Source organism: Rousettus aegyptiacus, unplaced genomic scaffold (assembly GCF_014176215.1).
Source record: "Rousettus aegyptiacus isolate mRouAeg1 unplaced genomic scaffold, mRouAeg1.p scaffold_m13_p_4, whole genome shotgun sequence".
Classification (NCBI taxonomy): Eukaryota; Metazoa; Chordata; class Mammalia; order Chiroptera; family Pteropodidae; genus Rousettus; species Rousettus aegyptiacus.
In genome coordinates this window covers 138866821-138889539 of record NW_023416307.1, presented here as the reverse complement: position 1 = coordinate 138889539, position 22719 = coordinate 138866821, and the positions used below count along the sequence as shown (strand labels likewise).

At 36.2% G+C, this 22719-nt stretch overlaps 1 protein-coding gene across 6 annotated transcripts in view; it reads left to right on the top strand.

The window, feature by feature from the left end:
• Positions 1–22719, top strand: part of THRB (thyroid hormone receptor beta) — a 319642-nt gene that overhangs the window by 15430 nt on the left and 281493 nt on the right. The window contains exon 1 of one of the 6 annotated variants that reach the window (XM_016124880.2): positions 2250–19636. The exons of the other annotated variants lie outside the window; for them this stretch is intronic. The gene's annotated coding sequence lies outside the window, so the exon portion shown is untranslated. Of the gene's footprint in view, positions 1–2249; positions 19637–22719 lie in introns of those variants that run through there. 6 annotated transcript variants of the gene reach the window in all.

The window sequence follows — 22719 nt, the reverse complement described above, 5'->3', positions numbered from 1 at the left end:
GCAAGGCAGTTACTTCTGTTCCTCTCCCTTCCTTTACACTGACTTCTCTCTCTACCCCTCTTCTCAGGGCGTGCTGCCCCCAGACAGGCCCATCCACACTGCTTAGAAAGGCAGAACTGGCCCCAGCCCAGACCTGCCCAACCAGAACCTACATTTTTAACAAGATCCCCAGGGAATTTTTGTGCTCTAGAGTTTGAAACATGCTTTTGTTCTACTTCCACTTTTCTAGTTCTCAGTAAAAATATGCAGAATCCCAATGTATAAAAGAGTTAATGGGGCAATCCTGGAGTGAATTCACTAATCCCATCAAACCCAGTTTACTGTTTTTAAACTTGGTTATCTTCACATTAGTGGGCCTTGAATCAACGTAATAATTCACAGTCAAGAAGTTTTAAATAAAAAAAGACTAGACTATAAAGTATTAGAGTAAACTGCATATTTTTGAAACATTTGTTTCATTTAAAAAATGCAAGTACACACACACGACATACACCTTTATATATATTTACTGGGTTGTGACTGCAAAACTGATTTCTGGCTGGGGTTACTGTTAATAAAGAAAAGAACTTTGAAAGCCACTGCTATAAAGATTTAATATATTATAGATAGATAGATAGATAGATAGATAGATAGATAGATAGATAGATAGAGATCAGTGTTGTTTTTTAGGTTGAACATATACATTTGATCCAGTTTGGCCACTTGACTCCCACCCAAGATCATGAGATTATAATTCTCCAGTTCAGATTCCTGAGCAATAACATGTCTAAATAGCAGATACGAATGTTAAAATGATCTCGATTGCAAGTTAATGACAATAAGAAATTTAATTTTTCACTCAATTTCAGAAACAATGCTCTATCAGAGAATACTAAAAATCTTGAAAAGAAAAAATGCCTTTAAAGAAAAGCTCATCATAAATCAAGAAAAAATAATAAAAACTGTAGGTTGACCAAAGGACATGCTTAAAGTTAAGGAGAATAATAATTCTGAACCCCCACCTCAAATTCCCCAGGGTGTCCCAAAAGTGCAGTGCAGTTTTAAGTTTCCATACCTTCAGAAGCATACATGGTACAAACTTAGAAAAAAATTTGGAAGTTTGATCATTCACAATTTCTTCGACACTCATTCAGCTTTGTGGATTTTGAAAAGTAAATTTTTCACTTTAATATTTTGTTTCAGCCTCTCCGACTGAAGATGGCAAGCACTGAAATGCTAAATTAAAATGAAACTTTTAGTTTTCAAAATCCACAAAGCGAAATGAGTGTTCAAGATACTGAGATAATGGAACTTTCAAAGCTGTTCTCAAGTTCTTAGCATTAATCCTTCTGAAGATACTAAACGCCCTGTGGAAGGAAAGAAAACCGTGTCACTCTTCAAGCACGGGTCTGTGCGAAGCTGAGGCGCTGAGATCTCGGAGAGTCAGATTTCACCACGTGTGGGAAAGAACTAGTCCGCGGGGGTGAAACCAGGCGCTTCGCGAAGGAGGGTGCTAATGCCAGGATGAGACACGGTTACAGGGTAGTGCTTTCAATCTCGCAGGCGGGATCTGTGCCAAAGAGTTGTCTTTGAAAGTGCCTTTGCCCTGTGAGAGTGGCAGCTGGACTGCTCGCTCTGAGCCCCTTGTGAACTTCCCCCATGATCTTCCTCTGATTCTGGTGAAATGATTGTTTACTGGCATTTTTACTTAGATGCGAGTGAGTTTTTTAAAGCAATATTTTATTAAACATGACTTGAAACTTGCATTTAAGGAACAGTAAAAGTATTTATTTTCTTCTGAGGATGTCAATTACATAGAATTTCAGGTTTATTATTTTTTTAAAAAAATGATGTGGTCATATTTTTTAACAAGGCAGTATTTGGGGAGAATTTTTAAAGAATTTTGCTTACTATAAAAGGTGAGAAAACTAGTGTTCCCTCTCTGGTGAGTTTAAAATGTGGTTTTGCTCACTTTTTAACTATCCTGTTTTTTGTTCCAAAGCTAATCCTTTTCTTAATGCACAGCCTTTTGAGCATATATATAATATATATGTATAATATATATATTTACATATGTTTAAGTTACATAATTTTAGTATATATGAATACATCATTTGAACTTATATTGATTATATCTTATAAATAGTTCAAAATCTATGAGAAAGAATATTGGAGATATTAAAAATGATAGCACTTTATAACATTTATTTCTAAATAGAATGAATTACAATTCCTCAATATTGTGGTTTGATTTTTTATAAATTGCTTTCATTTTACCAAATAAAGCATTAATTTGAATATCAACTTATAGTTATTCATATTTGCTATAATGTACTTTTAGCAATTATTTTCACTTGTTCGGGAAAAAAATCCTAACTTCATATTTCAGGCATTTGCTTCATACTGCATGATGGTTACAGTTGTGTAAAGGAACGCTGCTGCCCTCAAGACTAATGAGGACATAACAAATTTTGAGGTCCATGCCAAATAGAACATTTTGTTTTTAGGACATTAGCTGTAGGAAACCACTGTTAGTATAGTAGTTTTCCTTTGTGATTTATTATAGATGTCTTTCAATTAAAAAGTGCAGCTCACTGCATTAAGTCATTCTTCTATCTACAGAATAATGGACAGATTTCATATATACACTTTTAAAATTAGTAAGGAAAGTGAATGTTTCAACATGCACCAATCTGATACAAGTTCACACAGTTGGATTAACTGTGCCCATCTGTAAATCTGAACTTCTCCCTGTACTTCCAGTTCCACAGTTACCTACACAGAGTATGCATGGTCTGCAACAGTCTTCCAATGCAACAAAAAATTGGAGATTTTTTTTTAAATGAAGAATCAAAGATAAAATCCTGCTGGAGGTATTATGTATTTGGATTATTGTAGCTGCCCACCACCCCTCATCATGAGAAACCTGAACCCTCACAGTAGCTATTAATCCTACAAATTCTGGTAGATCTATAGCAAAGCCTAAGATGGTAAATAGTTTTATGCCAACTCAAGTAGGTATTGGTAGCTGATGTCTTTGAGAAGTATTGTAAGGTGGAATCTCTGGGCTGAGCAGTAAAGCATTGTGATTGATTAGTAATAACAACAGCTTATTACTAACAATTAGTAATGGAATACAGAGAGCAATGGCCTGAGTGCCATGTATTTTCTTATCCTGTGTCCATACCCAAAGAGGATTAAATCCTCAAGATATTACCCCATTATGTTTCCTTTGGCTTCAATTTCATCCTTTTGAACGGGTACTGTATGCGTTCTGAAGACTTATTCGTTTTCTATTCAACAGTAAATCAGAAAATTCATTCAATAATCAAGGGAACTGCGTAAGAGTGTTTCCTGATTGGCAAGTTTAGCATAATATATAAAACAAAGCACACAGTGAACTTGAGTTCTGAGTTCTGAGACTATATACATAAATATATTGTTAATAGTATTTTGAAAATCAAAATATCAAAACAGTTTTCTTTCAAGAAAGTGTCAGGTTTTCAAAATAAAGTTGATGACAAATATTTTCTACTATTATATTTTAAAATGGCAAAATTGTATTTATCTGTGTAATTTGTCATTTGGACTTCATAGTTTACTTTATTTCTCAATTACAATACCCATCCTCCCAGGAAGCTTTGGCCGATCTCTTGACATTGAGAACAGGAAAGAATAGATTGTACATGAGAAAATAAGGCAGATGGTGGAATCATAGACAAGTTCCTATTGGGTCTCCCAAGCTAGGAAGGTCGAAGAATTTGGCAAAGAAGACACAAAAGTGCTAAATTACAGTTTAGAGCTTAACAGAAATTAGTGCTACTAATTTCACCAAATAAAACTGAATTTTCTGTCGATCAGATTGATTAGATTCCCTTGAAATCTGCCTGCAATAAGACCTAGATACTGTTCCCTTGATTTCCGAGGACCTTACAGTCACTTAATGTAAACTCATAATTGCTTACATTAAATGACTATAAGGTCCTCAGGAATTAAGGATGCAAGAAAAGAAATCTTTGTACAGTTGATTTTGGCATTCTTTCCATAAAGAGATGAGTCACTCTTCAACAAGTCCAGGACTTGACTTTTTGAAGACTGGCAGAAAGAGCAGTAGGAGACAATTGGCTTTGTGTTCTAGCCTCTTACACCCTTGACTTTTCTTTGTAGGGGCTGTTATCCTTCAGGATAGAATGAACTGTGGCCAGATGTGTCTGGGTACCTTAGAGGATTCTTCTAGAAGAGCACCATGTGCTACATCCCCATAGATGTTTCAAGATGTTATCATTCAATTAGCTGATATATGTGTTGTTTTGACCATATGTGTTGTTCTAAGTTTAGTATTCTCTGAACTAAAGAGTAGGTTAGGGTGGTCAGGGTCTCAAAAATCATCTGAATATTTTCTTTATTTATTCTGCTGCATGCAGCCACAATAGTATTAATATAACAGAGCAAATGAGGTATGAACCTTGGTAGACAGACCTGAATGTAAATATGGGTATCCCCACTAATTAGCTGATATGAAATTTGGAAAAGTTCCTTTTTTTTTTTTTTTTTTTTTTTACTATTTCCAGTTCTGTAAAAATAAAGACCAAAAACAAAACAAAACAAAAAAAAAACCAAAAAACAACTGGTCTAAGCAGAGCTGTGCCTTTAGTCCAAAAGTTTTGAAGGTATGCCTGGCTTCCAGGCCATTTTCTGCTGATTAGAGAGGAGGAGGAGTAGGAAAAAGGTAGGGAGAAAGGGAAACTTAAGAAGAATATCCATAGCTTCTCTGCTCATGAGGAACGTTTTTTTTTTTTTTTTTAGCTTTTATTCAGAGTCTTAGAATAAAGCAAGTCTCTCATGGTTTCCTCCTGGATAAGATGGAGATTTGCAGGCTGACAAGAGTCAGGAAATTCCGTAAGTTGAACAACCATATGTATGGAATGTTTTCATGAATCAACATCAGACTGGAGGAGAAAGATCTGCTGAGGACTTCTGGCTTTCTGCCCAGCTTTGTGTGGACATTAGGGTGGTACCGTGAAGACGTGAATGACATGCTTATCAAACATTCAGGGTTCTTAAAGCTGGAGTCAAGAGCCAATATGCTCAACAACAGAGTGTGGATTTAGAGAGCTGTTGGTGGGCTGGGACGGTGGGTTCAAATCAAGAAGCCTGAAAAAGGATTCAAACCCACAACGTTGCATGAGCTACACATTGGAGGCCCAAATTCTAGAAGAAACACTTCGGAGCTATAGTAGCTGCCTTTAGACACTTGAGAAATCAACATGGTGAAGAGTCTTGGTTAAAAGTATATACATGGGAACCAGATAAACCTGAATTTGACTGATAATTCTGCCATCCTTTTATATATTTAACAAATACTTCAACAATGCTTACTAACTACCAGCACTGTTCTAAATGCTTTACACATGCTAACTCATTTAATCCTCAAAACAAATAACTTTATAAAGTAGGTTCAGAGAGGACGAGCAACTTTCTAAGGTCACATATCTAGTAAGTGGTGGAACTGGACAGCGGTATAGAGTCAATATCCTTAAATAGCACATGATGCGCCCTCCGCGGTGTTGGCACTGCTCCACTCATTGGCTGTGAGTCCTTATTGATATTCCCAACTTCTCTGTGGCTCAGTACTTTCACCTTTAAAATAGAGACAATCCTTTTCTAATGGAGTTGCTTTGAAGATTGTGTTTGGTCGGTAGGCTTCTGTGATATTCAAAACTAGTAGCCGTAGGTAAAGTTAGTGTGGGTCGCACTGTGCCTTCAGAGTAGAAAACCTACCTGTAGGTTATGGGGTCCAGGGACGGTGCCAGAACTTCAGCTTTGGGAATATTTCTTGGAACCTTAATGGCCTCTGTGAGGACAAGGGCAGCATCCACACCTTGCGGGGGAGGCTGGACTTACTGATACTGACTTTAAAATTTTACAACTCTGTACAACATTTATTTCATTCATTAAAGTGTCAGTCTTTATCATATTGATTGTTTCCCCCTTGAAGTTTTATGTAGATTCTAAAAGATTATACCTGTCACAGATAAGGCAGTTGTAAAAATAAGTTACCCAAACTGTTTCTTATTCTTCACTTATACCTCACTTTTCACCAGCACAGACACCTGTTCATAGTTTGTCACACTTCGACACTTTCCTCTAAGTAAATTAATAAAATGTACTCTTATATCCAGTAGCTGTTTCTTTCCCAGTTTCCTTACACCTCAGTTATCCTTAGTAATGACATATTTCGATTTTGGCATATATGTGAAATCTTCACATTTTAAAACAATAGTGGAAATTCTCAGAGATATTTCATTATACTCCTAAGAAGTAGATTGAATGCTTTCCCTGATTTACATTTAGAAATACAACAAGAAAAACCAGACATCTGAGGGGAAAAGATGTGGTTTCTGGTGAAGTCGCACAGCCAGAGATAGGACTAATGTCAATGTCAAAGGCCCATGGCAGCTGAGAAGTGCTCTCCCAGCTCCCGTGTGGCTCCTGCATGTACAAGCAGCTCCCTTACCTGGGCTGCCTCATTAAGTTAATTAACAGCTCATAAATCTATTGAGCTTATTGTATACTAGTAACTGAGCCAAGAGCCCAGAAATCCAAAATGCAGAGAGCTGGTTCTGGAGGAGGATGGATGTCTAACTAGGTAATTACAGAGGCAGGGAACTACTGGCTAGGAGAGGGAGAAACCCTGGCTTCTTTGAGATGGTTCCATTATGGTGTCTACTGAGGAGATCATAGAGAACTTTCCAGAGGAGGTGATGTGTGATCTGTTTTCAAGAATAGTGGTACTCATAGTCAGCTTGGCAAACAAACACGTGTGTGTGTGTATGTGTGTGTGTGAGACTAGATAAATTTGTGCATACTAGATACACAATTCCTAGACCCTCTCCCCTACTGGGTTTCCAGAACCCTAGCCTCCAGGCCTGTCACTATGCAAGGAAATAATTTGAAAAAGTCTTTTCTGGGAAATCTGAGCAGCCCAAGAAGAAAGACCTAAAGTTATTGAACAGGAGGTACCCTGAATTGTGCCCAACCATATCAATCTACAAAGTAAAAGGTAAAGTTGAGAAAATCTCTCAGAAAAGAGGAGAAAATGATGGTGATGGTAAATAGGGGAAGAAAAAAAATAAGATACATAAAAGATCAGCCAAATATCTTACTAAAATATCAAAAAGGGAGAACAGAGAAAATGAACAGAAGGAACCCATTAACTACTTCAGAAGGCTGCACATGTGTGGTGGGCAGAGAGAGAAATGAGCTGAGTCTCATCCTCCGTAGTGGGAAGTAAATAGATACTGCCTAAAACTGAAATGTCCCATAATACAGTCATGTTATTATGAACATGGAGGTATACTCGTCTTTTCCATAAATAAATGGAAGAGCTTGGAGTGGTTATCTCTAGGGAGGAGGAGATGGGAGGGGGAATGGGAGAGCAGTTTTTCATAATGAATCTTATAAAATTATTTCATACTTTAAACCATATGCAAGTATAAATTTGACAAAAGTAAAAACCAAAAATAATTTGTTTTTAAGTCTGGAGAAAGAGATGTCTAGATATATATGAGGGGAAAAAATGACAACTTGAAGATTGTGCTGATGAAATCACCTGGCCTACAGCTAGCATGCGGAGATTCAAACTAAAGGAAAACTCTAAGTCGTAGACAAGATAAATAAAAACAAATCCACACTTAGACTCATCCTGTTGAGAATGCAGTCAATCAAATATGAAGTGGGTGGGGATACCATTACTTGAAAAGAAATCACAAACAGCAAGCTGACTCCTCATCGGCAACAGTAGATGGTAGATACCAGCAGAATGTGATTTTCAAAATGCTGAGCAAAATTGTCAACCCCAAATTCTGTCCTGGTTAATGTGTAATTAAAAAGTGAAGGTAAACTAAAAATCTATTCATATAAATAAGACTGGATTAGTTAACCTTGCTAAAGAAAGTACTAAAGGATCTACTGCAATGAGAAGAGATCATTGAACCAAGAAGGAAAGGGGTAAGTTGCAGGGGAAAATAGTGAGAAAAAGAACTAGTATGATGGGAAATCTAAATAAGCACTGTTGGTAAAATCAACAACAACAGTAATAGTAACTATTTTGGTGAGTGTTTAAATAATACAGTTAAGAATCATACAGAACTTAACTACTGTACTATGATAGCAAAGAATGAGGAGGAGACAGAAGTAATATCCTCCTCAGTCTTTGTATTATTCTAGAGAAGGATAGGGATAATGATTCTCTTTAAATTTTTGTTGGTGTACAAATTTAGAGATAACTTGCATGGAAATAGAATGACTTCCAATCCAGTAGGGGGATAAAGAAAATTCAATTGTTCAATTCAGTAGACAGCAGGAAACAAGGAAACAAAAATACCAACAAAAAAGCGTGGCCAATAGAAAACAACAACACAATAAAACAACTGAAATAAGTCTACATATATATTTAACCACGGTAAAAGTAAATTAACTAAACTCTCCAGCTGAAGACAAAGATTGTCAGATTGCCTAAGAAAATGAGCTCTAGCTCTATACTGTTTACAAACGTTATACTTAAATCATAGTGACTCAAAATATTTGAATGTAATGGGATGGAAATAGGTATATCAGGTAAATATGACAAAACTAAAATAACAGTATTCGTGTTAGGTTAAATAAGATATAAGGGGAGACTTGGGAAAAAAACTGTCATCACCATTAATTATTTGGGTCAAAATTTAATGACCTAAATTTATCTTTATCTGGGCATTTGTTTGAGATGCACCATAGCAACCAAGTTAATGCAACAAGTTAAGGGAGTTCTTAGGCATTGTCGAAGTGTCAATAACCCTTTCATGAAGGATAGCATTTAATAGATTACTGCATCAGTGTCCTAAGTGGTGGTAATGGGACCTAAATGAGTAGTTTTGCACCATGGTATTCACTGATACTTAGAGAGTAGCTGGCAATTCTTACCGACAGCTTCCAAGACTGTCTTTCTAATTAGCTCGCCCACCATGAGACTCCAGGCCCAAATCAGGTATATTTTTGAAGTAATTTCTAATCACAGTAAAAATTGCCCAAGCAGCATGTTTTTATTTTTTGTAAACTTGCTTCATGTTACAATAACATAATTACCTGTGCCTTTTAAAATATCACATTGTCCTTAAAGATTATTGTCAAATTTAGAAATGAGATGGTGTGAAGAGGGAACCCCACCTCCACTTCAAACTTGAGTTTCTGCTAACAAAGTTACATAGAAGTCTTAATCCGTTTAACATTCTGTTAAGGTTACAGATACTTCTTCCTCTCTTCTTAAACTGGCCCTTGCTCCAGAAAACAGCCTGTGTTCTAACAAATCAAGCCAAACCAATCTCTTTGTCAATAGTAGGGCCCAAATAGATACTGTAGGTGAATGTCCCCTCTGTCCAGGAGAGAAGCCAAATTGTGTAACCCTACAGCAGTGACAGGAGCAGGGTTACGCGGTGTGGGTGGAAAGTTGTTCTTGCTCATGCATAGAAGCAGATCGGCTTTGGGTACTAGCTTCACTCAGCTGGGTGCCTTGCCCAGAAGGGGGTGGGGCTGGTAGCTTGAGAAACTGGGTATTTTTCCCAGGCTTCTGGGTCACTGCTGCAGCCTTTCAATGCCCTTTAAAAAGCACCTCGAGGAAACTTCTCATTGGCAGCTGAAGAGCCCACTAGTTCCAGGGCATGAATCTGGGCAGCAAAGAAAAATTTTCTCCCCTCTTTCTTTTGCAGGGCTAGTGGAAAGTGGGTTTTAGCACATTAGTTTTAGACACAGGGCCAAAAGGTGCAGTTTAAAACATATTTTCTTCTGTTTGGATGTGAGGCTTCCTTACTACTTATTTCCATAAAACAATTATAATCACATAGATATTTCCCTGATTTTTAATAGTTTAGATCAGGGTACAATCTTAGCTCCCAAAGTGCTGTGAGCGACAATTTTGTTTAATTCAAAGATTTCACTCCTGAGAATTTTCTTTAGAAAACAATCTACTTCACATGAATTCTCTCTATTTGACATATGAGTTATTTATTCCACGATTATGGCTATCAATTGTGTGATTTTTTTTGATTCATTTGTTTAGGTCAAATAAAATGTTAACCCATTTTAAAAATACAACATGTACCGAATTGTTCAATTTGTTTGTGAGCCCATATTTATGTTGAGCCCCTTACCCATTTCAAATGATTTTTTCCTTTTATTTTTTAATTATCAAATGAATAACATCTTTATTATTCAAAGACAAATCAACAATACTGGAAATGTTAAAGATAAAAAGATGCCATCCCAATGTCACTCTGTGGCATTACTTAACATTTGCGGGCTAACCTGTAAAACGCAAAATAGTTTTTCTGCAACATGTGGCCATACATCTGGAATTTCAGAATGTCAGACTTGAAAGAAACAGATCATTTATTCAAACCTTCTCAATTCCAAGGACCAATATTTGGTTCCGAAGAAGGAGAGGTGACTTGTCTGAGATTATCATTTCAATATGCCTGTGCCTTGGTCTTTGGACTCACGTTCTTGCCTAGAAAGGCCCTTTTCCAGGATATCACATGACTGGCAAGTTTCTGATTGTTAGCCATTCATTTTTAATACTTTTTGTTATTCTGATGACAAAAATAATAAATGCTCATTGCAGAAACTCACCCAACATCTCACCACCCACCATTGAAATGTCGATGTGTTTTTGATGTCCCGTTGTTATACAAAATGAGATCAGTGCACATAATTTTGTGCACTGTCTTTTTCCTCAATGTATGATGAACATGATTTCATGTCATTGAACATTATTCCTTAGAATTATTTTAAATAGTTATATGGCAGTCTGTGCTATAGATAGACCACAATTTTAATAAATCCCATTAATTGCTATTTGAGAACACCAGTTTTTCAATACAAAGATGTCTTGAACATAGCCAGATATAAATCCTTGCATATTTTGCATGCTGTATGAAAAGCCCTAGGCACAGAAATCAAGGTTGTTCTGGAATTTAGGAAAGGCCAGTGAGTCTTTAAAATCCAAAGTTATTTCATGTCACTGGATTAGATATCCTATAGTTAAAGTAAATAAAATCAGACCACTTTAGAGAACAAATCTATTTAGCTCTGACTTGGTCGAAGATGACTTAATTAGTTAATTAGTTTTATCCCTTTTTTATTAGCCAGCTGCAGGAAGTATTCGAATAAGCTGCCTTCTTACTTGCTAGAGAAAGCCTTTGTATTCACAGTGTATTTTATAATGCAAATAAAGGAAATCATAGTAATGTCAATAATAGTAGCAGCTACTATTTACTGGGAGTGCATAGTATGCCAGCTCTATGCTGAGCTCTTTACAAACATTACACTTCATCTTCACAACAGCCCAATGAGGTAAGGCATTAGTTTTACCCTCACTTTATAGAGAAGAAACTGTAGCTCAGAAAGGTTAAGTAACTTGCCTGAAGTGGCACCATGAGCGAGCGGCAGACTGCAGGATTGAACCCAGGCGTGCCTCACTCCCAAACCCGACACTGAGGCCCGCGTCTCCAAAGTGATTCTGATAAATTAATTTTTTTCTTACTGATTTAAATTATTTTATTAGCAGTGCTTCTTAACATTTTTTGGAATTGTAGAACTATTTGAGAATCTATACCATTGCCTAGAAAATAGCATATTTGAAAAGATATGCAGAATTTAAAATTAAATTTTAATAAATAGAGTCTCTCGCCAGAAAACTCCTATAATTGAGCAATATCCTCTGGGTCTTTGCGATTCTTCAGTATTCTGGAATCTTTTGCAAAAATACAAATAACCCTATAAGAGGAACAAATGAAGTACTTATCAACTAAGACTGTGACATTTTTGCGCAGGTAGACTATTAATAAATGGAAATAAAGATGACAGGAAGCACTTATTATACATTGTACCAGTTCCTCATTTTTTTTCTAGAACCAGCCAGTTCTAGACGAGACCCCTCACAATTTGAGTACCGATACTGAATCATAACTACAGAATAATTCTCAAGATATTCTCTCACAGCCAAATAATTAACTCGCAAAGTATCCAACAATTACTTAGTGAAACATGAAGTAAAACGTTCATGTTCTCACCACTTAGGTTAGGGTAGATAAAAAGAACAAAATAAAAATGTGTAAATATTAGTACAACATGTTAAAAAAAACTCTGGTGCAAAGCAAAATTATGAACATTACAAAACTAACACAATGGTTTAAATTTTTTCTATGCCACTACTCCCATCATTAATGCATATAATTAAGAGTGAATTGTTTTTCAGTACTATTTTCCTGGTCACTTCTGAACTCTAAAATGCCCCTGCTGATGTTAGTTTCATCATTTAAATCAGTGGATTTATTTTCTCAGTGTTATATAAAACAAGAAAAGAACTAGTAACTTTTGCTTAATTTTAAATATATAAGTTGCATAGATAAGCGTGTTATTTTAACTTTTATATTCTGCTGTTGAAATGATGGAGTTCACCAGATAATACATCCTAATATGCCATTAAATATGTGCTAAATGAATCTTAAAGTAATAGAATAATATTCTTTTTCGGGGAACTGGGAGCAAAGTAATGGGGACAATGGGTAGGTGTTAGGCACTGTCTGATCTGTGTGGTTTAAATGATTTCTTATAACTGAATAGCTAAAATTTAATTCTTTTATTCTATTTACCGAAATGTATTTTGGAAGTAAAAATGTGGTATTGTGCCCCTCAAATACTAAAAAATACATTCTCGATTAATATTAACATTGTAAGTACTTGTCTAAAAACTAGGTACATTGATTTTTTTTCCTTTTAGAATATTTATAATTTGTAACATATTTGAGGATTAAAGGCCATACTACATGGACATCTGAGGCTCTATCTTAACATCATATTTCCTGTTATGTTACTATTGGTTTAGAGTTTTCTTTTTGTTTTTGTTTTTTTGTTTTTTGTTTTTGAACAATATAAATCTAATTCTTCCAGGGCTTAAATCACTCCTCAGCAGTAAATTGGGTGCTCACAGAGGAAGATTTATTCTTTCAGGCTATTGATACATTTACTGCACTGTGGGGAAAATAGATCATGCTTGACTAAGTCAATTTTAGCATTTATAAAAGATTTGATGGAGTAAATTGAAACTAATAGCTAAACTATTAGCAGCCGATACATTAACTAGTACCCCACTGTGTGGCCTGAAAGGGTTGAAAATATTTAACTCACCAAGAAGCAGCAAGATTGCACTTGTGAAGAAGAAAGCAACTTTTAAAAAAATAATATACAAAGGCAATTGAATATAGACCATAATTTCAGTCTTCTGTAAAAGTTACAGGGTGTTGAGCCTGCTAGATGTGCTTGAAGAGAGCTTGTAAGCAATCAAAATTCAGCTGCTTCATCTTTAGGAATGAAAAATGATACTGAAATAATTTATCTGGCAGGTATTATCAGCCCACAATGACTGTCATTCCGCCTCAAAATGTTTTCCTTTTTCTTTGCTACATTTCTTTAGAACCTTGCTATTCACATGTGGGCGCTGGGCCAGGCTCATAGACAGCCCCTGGGAGCTTATTAGAAATGCAGTCTCAGACCCCACCCCAGACCTGCTAGACCAGAATCTACATTTAACAAGATGCCCAGATGATTCATCAATATCTGAAAAATGCTGCTTTGAAACACTGAAGCAATGACTGAATGGTTGCCGCCGTTCTGACCCTAAAAATTTCATGTAGCTTTCAAATGTGCCCAACCTTCTCCTAAAAGCAAATATCCTCACTGGGAAATCTGACCTGGTGTTTTAGAAAAGCATAGGCCTAGAAAGTGTTTTCGGCTCCTTTCTATTGAGATTCCCTTCCCTCCTTCCTTTGCTTCCTTCCAAATAGTGTGTATCCAATAAAGCCTAACTAATAACATAGTTAGGTGAGATTTGTCAATTTGTGACAAAACCCCAAATCCCACAACTTGCACTAGTTTCATTGTCTCTCCCTCAAAACTATTTCTGGAATGACAAATCAGAAATTAGATGGATTCACAATTCACCACCTTTACCCTTTTACTCTCTACTTAAGATGGATACGAACAGCCAAATGAATCAAAACTCAGAGAGAATTATTAGTCAACCTGGATAAAATACAAACAGGTCACTGAATGAGAGGAAGATGGTTAAACACATTTATCACTATCATGTACAAAACTCTCTTTCATAGTCCCATAAAATGGAGAGGAGCCCGGTTTCCTTTTAAGGCCATTTCTATCTGGTAACAACCAAAGCAGATTGAATGAATGCATTCCTGTAAGATTCATAAACACTTTCAACTTATTTTTAAATGCCTTGCTCTGAGAATCTAAAAAGACCGTATGCCTCCTTTTTACTGACTAATGTGAAAAGATAATAGTTTGCAGAGAAATTTAGTGAAGCAGCTGATGAAATGCTTTAAAAATATGTTTCGGAGAGTAGAGTACTAAAAGCGATGTCAAAACAGTGTCTCCACGTTCTTCATCCCATTAACACCAGCACAGGGCCCGGCACATCCATTTTCTCCTCAGCCAGACAAATAGAGTAGTAAAAATCAATCCTGTATTTCACTGAATTTTATAATACAGTTCTCTTCTCTGCCTGCTAATAAAATATCCTCTTGGAAGGAAGCCAGAATTCTCTTAGGCAGTTTAGACTTGCTGAAATAGATGAAGATAGAAAAAGGGAGGTAGCAAAGAAATGCAGAAGTAAAAAATTAACTTTTGGGGTCAAAATTCTTACCTGAACAGTTTGACTAGTCTGATTATTTTTAAACTATTGTATTGATGCCAGTGTTTTAAATTGAACCATAAGTAATGAAGTTATGCCACACTCCACTCTCAGGGACACTGAGAAACAAAATCTCCTTTTAATTCATATTTCTCACTGATGCCAACAGGAGAGCACATGGGATAATTGAAGCCCCCAAACTGAGTAAAATCTCTCAGGGTCTCAAGAGCAAGTACTTGGTAAGGAAGGAAAGGGAAGAGAAAAGTTTTGCTGAGAAGTTTGAAGAGAGAATTCAAAATCAAAGTGAACATCTCCTTTGAGATGCTTTCTATCACTACTTCGGAACTGAATGATGGAGGTGACCAGTCCCAGTGTTCAACACCGAGGAAGGTCTAACCCTTGATGTTAGAGAACCAAATCTAAATTTTCTAATCTCTGCAGTCTTTATGAAAATGTTGTCTTTATTCCCATAGTGGCTAACACATGGCCAAGTACTCAGGCAAGGCGTATTGAAGGAATGGATTCAAGAAGAAGCTACCACTATGTGGACTTCATCCTTGCTCCTTTTATACTTTGGGTGGAATTCTTTATCTACACATGAAACTTAGTTGTGTAAAACTTTGCCCCGGGGCTGTTTTAGAAAATGCCATTCACTACTCTATATCTCATAAGCTGTTGAAAAATTAAAAATAAAGCTTTGATCTGGAAAGCTCTGATACTCATTACCTTTATGATCTTGGAAAAGATGCTTATTCTCTATGGGATTTAGTTTCCTTACTCTAAAATCATAATCTCTTAATCTCGTCCCACTCTAAAATTCTATAAATCTGGCCCCAAGATTTCAAGTCTACCTCTAAACAATGACAGAGATAAGAGACTAAGAATTAGAAGAACAGGAAATCATAACTTCTTTATGAGAAAGTTTTATCTAAAACTCATCTTCTGTACTTGAAAGCAAATTATAGATACTCTTTGGTTAAGTCATACTTACTCTTGTAAATGCCAAGCATTTGTCTAGTTAAGGAGCAGTAAAAACTATATTCTGTTACTTTTTTAAATTATGGCTTTGTTGAGATACAGTTTACATACCATACAATTTACTCATTTACTCATGTGTACAATTCAGTGTCTTTTTTTATTATATTCACAGAATTGTGCAACCATCACCACTGTCTAATTTTAGATCATTTGTATCACCTATAAAAGAAACCTGATACTTGTTAGCACTGGCTCTTTACCTCATCCCAACCCTAGGCAACCACTAATCTACTTTCTGTCTCTGTGAATTTCCTCATTTGGGGCATTTCATATATATGGAATCATTTAATATGTTGTCCATTGTGACCGACTTTTATTCGCTTAAATTTTCAAGATTTATTCATATTGTTGAATATATCAGTACCTTATTTTTTATTGCTGAATAATATTCCATTGTATAGGTATACCATATTTTATTTTCCATTCATCAGTCAATAACATTTGGGTTGTTACACCTTTGGGAGATTGTACATAGTGCTGCTATGAACATTTCTGTACAAGTGTTTGTGTGGATGTATGTTTGCATTTCACTTAAGAATATACCTAGGAGTAAAATTGCTACTTCATATGGTAATTTTATATTTACCAGACTGTTTTTGAGGAACTATCAGACTGTCTTCCAAAGTTCTATACCATTTTACATTTCCATCAACAGTGTATAAAGGTTCCAATTTCTACACATCCTTGCCAACAATTAATATTTTCCATTTTTATTATTAATATTCTAGTGGGCATAAAGTGGTATCTTGTCATTTTGATTTGCATTTTCCTTATGACCTATTTTGCATAAATGTCCTCTCATATCCTTTGCTGATTTTTAAATAGTGTTGTATTTTTATTATTGAATTCTTTATGTATTCTAGCTACAAGTCCCTTATCTGATATGTGATTTGCAAAATTTTTCTCCCATTTTATAGTCCATTCTTGAGTGCATTTATTTTCTTTTTTTTTAGAAGAAGAATTGGAATCCTAAAGAACATGTACCTTGATTTCAAGCCAAATAATTACCTTATTCAGAGACATAAAGAATCTGTTTTTACTCGTAAAACATCTATGACACAGCAGGACCATAGAAAATCATGTTTAGCAGATGGTTCAGCTGTTTCCTGATGAGAGATTTGGCACTAAGGAGAAAATCAATCTCTAAGTTATGAAGAGAGATAAATAGTCGGAAGACGTGATTGAAATCATCCGTCATTATTATTAATAGATATTTATGGAACATCACTATGCACTTGGATTAAATAAGAACATTTGCGATCTTACTGAAATTGATAGTCATAATAACAACACAAAGAACTTTAATAAAAAGCCAGATATACTGTAAGGTTTTTTTAAAAATCATTCTCTAGAGATTTTCTTTTATTGTTTTCTCCTTTGTGTTTCCAAATATTGACTAGTTTAATAATTCTTGTTCACATGTTGGAAATGAAGTATAATACATACATACGTGTGTGTGTGTGTGTGTATTCTTTTTAAGGCTCTTTCTCCCTAAAATCAATGATGTTAATTATTTAAATTAACTTCTTCAATTACTTTGTAGAAATTTTAAAAAGAGCTATCCCAGGGTTAATTCATTCACTGAACAAATAATTGCACTGTCTATATTCCAGGCTCTGGCCTAGGGACTAGGAGTAAAATGGAGGATAAAACAGACCTTGATCGTACCTCATAGAACTAACAGGCAATAAAGTAAAATACAAATAAACGTAGAGTTACAATTTTTTAAATTGCTATGAAGGAAAAGAAGAGGGTGCTAAGAGAGAATAATAGAGAGACCTATTTTAGGCTGAGGGGTCAGGAGAAGTCCCTGAGACATATGAAAAATTAGATGGAGCCAGCCAGAGTGGGAGGAGAACAGGCAGGCAGAGGGAACAGCATGTTCAAAGGCCATGAGACAGGAACAAGTTTGCTAGGTCCAAGGAAGGGCAAGAAGGCCAGTGGGAAAGAAAGGTGATAAATGAGGGGAAGGATAGTAGACCAAATCTAAGAAGAGAGTAGTAGGTAGTTCATGTAGGAGGTCGTAGGCCACATGAAGGAGTTTAAATTTTATTCAGAAGGTAGTTGAATGATTTTGAGGATTTTAGCAGAGGAAATGATATGATCTGATATAAAAAGATTATGTTGGCTGCCTCATGAAGACTGATGTGTGAAAGTAATGTAGAAACAGAACCAAAATGACCCTTTAGGAAGCTTTTGAAGTTGTCTGAGTGAGCAATGATGGTAGCTTGGACTAAGATGGGGCAGTGGAAAACCAATAAGGTGAATGGATTTGAGATTATTTTGGAAATATGATGTAATGGTTAAGAGTATGTGTTCTAGATTAGAATGCTAATTACCCCTCTTACTAGCTGTATGACCATGGGCAAATTAGTTTCTGTATGTCACCATTTCCTTAGTGGTAAAATGGAAATAATAATAGGAATCCTCTCACAGAGTTATAAAAAATTGAATGGTGCTCAGAGTAGTGTCCCAAGCCAGAGACTGAGCTTGCATTCAAGGTCAGACTAAAATATACTAAATAAACTTCCAAAACAGTCAGCACTTGGAATAATTCAACTCTGCTGACTGGCCAATAAGATACCAAAACACTTTGGTGATCCTGACTTTCCTTGGAGAGGTGACAGATATGGCAAAAAGAGTGTGGAAATTGTCATCAAACAGACCATCTTTTGACCTTTATCCCCCCTCCCCATTTACTACTTGGGTGTCCACGAACAGTTACAAGTGTTGGCCATATATTCAGTGGGTTGGAGAGGAGAAATCACGGACAACTCCCGGTTTCTGTCTTGAGTGCTAGATGGTTTGTAGGATCAGTTCCTGGGATGGAGGAAAAGGGAAGGAATACATTTGTTGAAACCTCAGCTTCTTCAGCTGGAGGTTAGTATACCTTCCTCATACATGAAGACCAGAACGAACGCACATAAAATTCATAGCATAGTACCTGGCACATAGTAGACGCTCAGTAGTGTTTTTCTTGTGTGCTCTGGGCTTTTCTCCGCTTCTTATCTCAGCTGCAAGTATCTCCACCACCCTGCCTAAATCTGCCTCCATTTTAGGTTAAGATGTAGGATGGGAACAGTGAGGTGACAGAGCAGGACCAGGACAAGGGTAAGGTAAGTGAGGCACTCGTCTTAGGCGCCAAAATACTAAGTAATCAAAGTAATTATTATTTTAATGGAACATTTTGAAATATCAAAATCAATGTAAAAAATCCATTATAAATAAAATATTTATACTTTTAATAAAGACAGAACAAGTATTACTGATTTCTCCTTTTGCCTCAAGCTCTGGTACTCAATACAACACTGTAACAAGGTGAAAGTGGAGAAAAAAAAACTTCCACTCTTGGGCCCCTAAGAATCTTTCTCATTTCTTGCAAAGTTGATTGCTAAGAGCCAGTCAGCAGACTTGTGCACTCCAACCATCTCCACATGCTAAAGGTTGTGTTCTAACAGCCTGTGATACTGGCCTGTCCTAGCCCAGCCCCCTGACCCTCTTCCATTAGTTGCAGTTAGGGAGTTGGAGCAAGGTTCTCGGGTTTGCCCCACCCCAGTAAACGCAGACCCTTGTGACCCTGGAACTGTTGAGCAAACACAAACTGAAATAACCCAATGCTCTATTAAAGGCTGGGGTTTAAAGGTCAACTTTGTGCTTATTGGCTGCAAGTCTATTCACTCCCTGAAAGGCTCTCAAGGGAGTTTCGTACTTGCAATATGGACTGAGAAGATGAGCATTTCCTTGCAAAATGGGGAGCTGTTTGCTTTGCGAGGAGCTGTCATTGACAACGGGAAAACAGCCCAGCAGCGGGGTGGAAGATGTGTGGGGTCCTGTACAAAGAACACATCCTTCTGATTTTGACCTAGAAAGCTGAAGGTACATGTTGTACATGTGGTAGCTGATGGCTTCTTGCTTTTTTTCCATGAAAATCAGAAAATTTCCAACTGAAACCATTTGGTAATTTGAACATCATCAGCAGGTGGATAATGAAATATTAAAGGACAGATTTGTCAAAGGTCATATCTATTACGTAGAAACTAATTGTGGAATCTTGAGCTTTGGGGTCACTTTTCCTCTTACAGAAGCTAGGTATGGGGAACCGAATTTCAAAAAGTTATATCAGGTATTTTTATTTTAATTTAAAGAAATAATTCTCCTAATTTTTAAAATATTTTACAGTAAGTATAATGTACCATCATGATGTACATTTATTAATGATTTGGGATGAAATAATAATGAATAGAGAGTCACACGAATTACTCTGAAGCTGCTGCTGAACACAGCTTGCATGTCAATGGCACTTTAAGATTGCAACATTTTGTTGGTGACCTTCATATCACTTGACTGCATGTACCTTAATCTCTCTCTCTCAAAAAAAGCTGAGCCTGCTATAGATTGGTCAGTTGTTGTTTTTGTTTTTAAACCCAGTTTTTCATTTACCTACTATTTATAATGTCTGCTTCAAGCTGTGCAAAGGGATGAAGTTCATTGCTACGTAACTCAGAAACCCATTTTTAAGTTTTTAGAAAAAGTAAGTGCACGGGTTGTCATGAATTGAGACTGAAAGGCCTCATAGAGAAATCAGGTGGCACACGTTAAAAGTAAAGAAGGCTTTAGAAAAGTTGTATACAAAGAAACAAAGGGGAAGAAAATGTCTTTTTTTTTTTTTTTTTTTACAATAAAGTATCTTGCAGACTTTGAAACTTATAACTAAAAGTTCAGAAGCAGAATAAATGTTGGGACAAATCAGCTTTTGCGAGGGTTCCCAATGTGTAAATGCAGGATCTACTGTGGACCTTGCTGATCATTTACCTACCCCTCTGCAGGGATCTCTTCGTGAATATTCAGTCTTTATATCTCAAGATTTAAAACAAACACTTTTTAGACTACGAATAAATATTTCATGGTCTCTGAGCTATAGTATACCCACGAAAATTTTATTTATTGAAAATTAACAAGATTTTCAATTGTTTAAGTAAAAATATTAAATTAAGTTGTGATCCTTTGTTTAAAGGGGTCTAGTTTCCTTCCTTCCTTCCTTCCTTCCTTCCTTCCTTCCTTCCTTCCTTCCTTCCTTCCTTCCTCCCTCCCTCCCCCCCTCCCTCCCTCCCTCCTTCCTTCCTTCCTTCCTTCCTTCCTTCCTTCCTTCCTTCCTCTCTCCTTTTCCCTTCCTTTCTTTGCTCTTATGATGTCCATTTGAGTGCTTAGATTATCTTATTTCTACTTCTGTAATTATTAGTTTTAAATCAAAGTGATTAGTGCCATTAAGAACCTAGTATCTTTTTTAAGTGATTATTCATTGAAAATTAATCTTTTCCCCCATTATTACCATAATTACAATAACTGACATTTATGCAGAAAGTCTCACCAGTATATTGCCTCCTTTGAGTTAAGACTATATATATAATATATATAACAACTATATATATCTATATATCATATATATAGTTATATATAGTATTTAGCTAAAAGATAAGGCTAATATTCTTTAAATTGGCTACCCTATTTTGAAAAATGTTCACCTACCTCTCTAAACCAAATGTGAATAGTTACTGCATTTGTAGAGAAGCACTATGCAGAAAAGCACTAACCTGACTTTCAGTTTTCAGGAAAGAAAGTAAAAAATTCCACTGCAAACTAGAGCTGTTGGACTAAACATTGGTCTATTAATAAACAGAGTGAACAATCTAGTTCCTTTTCCTGCTGAGCTAAAATATAGTACTGCTGCGTTTTCTCCAGTGGTGTTCTCCAACATGTGTTACTTGGTCCTGGGAATTTCCTGTCAAAAAGCCCATTTCTGTCAATCAGCCATCACACATTCTTGAGAATGGTGAGTGTGGCAGTAGTGTGGCAGGGGTGTGGCGTACTGACTTTGAGTGCAAAAGTGGCCTGCCCCAATTTCAGAAATGGGTCATGCATATGTGAACCGATGAAAACAATTGGGAGCAAGTTTAAAGTAAGGAAAATTCGCCATACTAGCATACAATGTTCACCACGCTCTTACTGAAACAGCTCTGTAAGTAGCTTGCATTAAAAATTTGAATCATCATTTCCAAACAGCTTTTGGTTCTCTTGTGTCCTCTTTGCTTTTCATTTACCAGCTGTGCAACCACTGCTTTGTGCGACCACTCCTGTGACAGCCATGTGCCTTCCCATCCCGTTGTCCCCTCTACCAAATTCAGAATTCTGTCTTTGCCTTCAAACAAGCCATTCCTGCTTTACTTCCTTTGTCCTTGACCTGATTTGGGCTGGTTTGTTTGCTGTTCTCTAAATTCACACCTTCCTGGTCTGTCTTTGTGTGTGCTCCTCTGTCATTTATTTTTAACCGGTGGCCCATCCTCCTTCACTGTCATCCACTAGCTTCTCCTTCCCCTCCAAAGCCAGCTGCAGGTCTTTTCTTCTCTGAAAGGACCTTCCTATATTTGAATATTAGGTTTTGTACCTAGAACTTGCTAACTCTTGACCGTTTAATATACATTTAGTCAAACAACCTGACTTTGTTGTAAACTTTCAAATACTAAGATTTTTATTTTTTATGTGTTTTGTAATCTCATAACAGGTGCTTACTGAGGTTTGTCTCAGTTCAGGAAATGAACTTACAAATTGTGGCCTTGGCAAGATGGGAGATAAACAAGTCTATTTTAATAAAGACCTCCATATGTTAAGGTTTCTTCTCTATCTGTTGGGACAAACCAAAGAAAGGCTTGCTTGTGTGTGTGTTTTTAAGCTTTCTTAATTGGTAGCAATTGTCTCTGAAAAACTGTTTTTATAGTTATCTCAAGCAATCATTATATTATCAACATCGTTAACTTCATTGTTTAATCTCTTTTTAGCAGTATTGCCTTTCTCGGAGTTAAGCTTTAACAGCTTTTCTAATGGAGAATTTTTGTGCTACCTTAACCATTTTTAAGCATGTGTTCAGTAGTATTAACTATATTTATATTGTACAACCATCACCA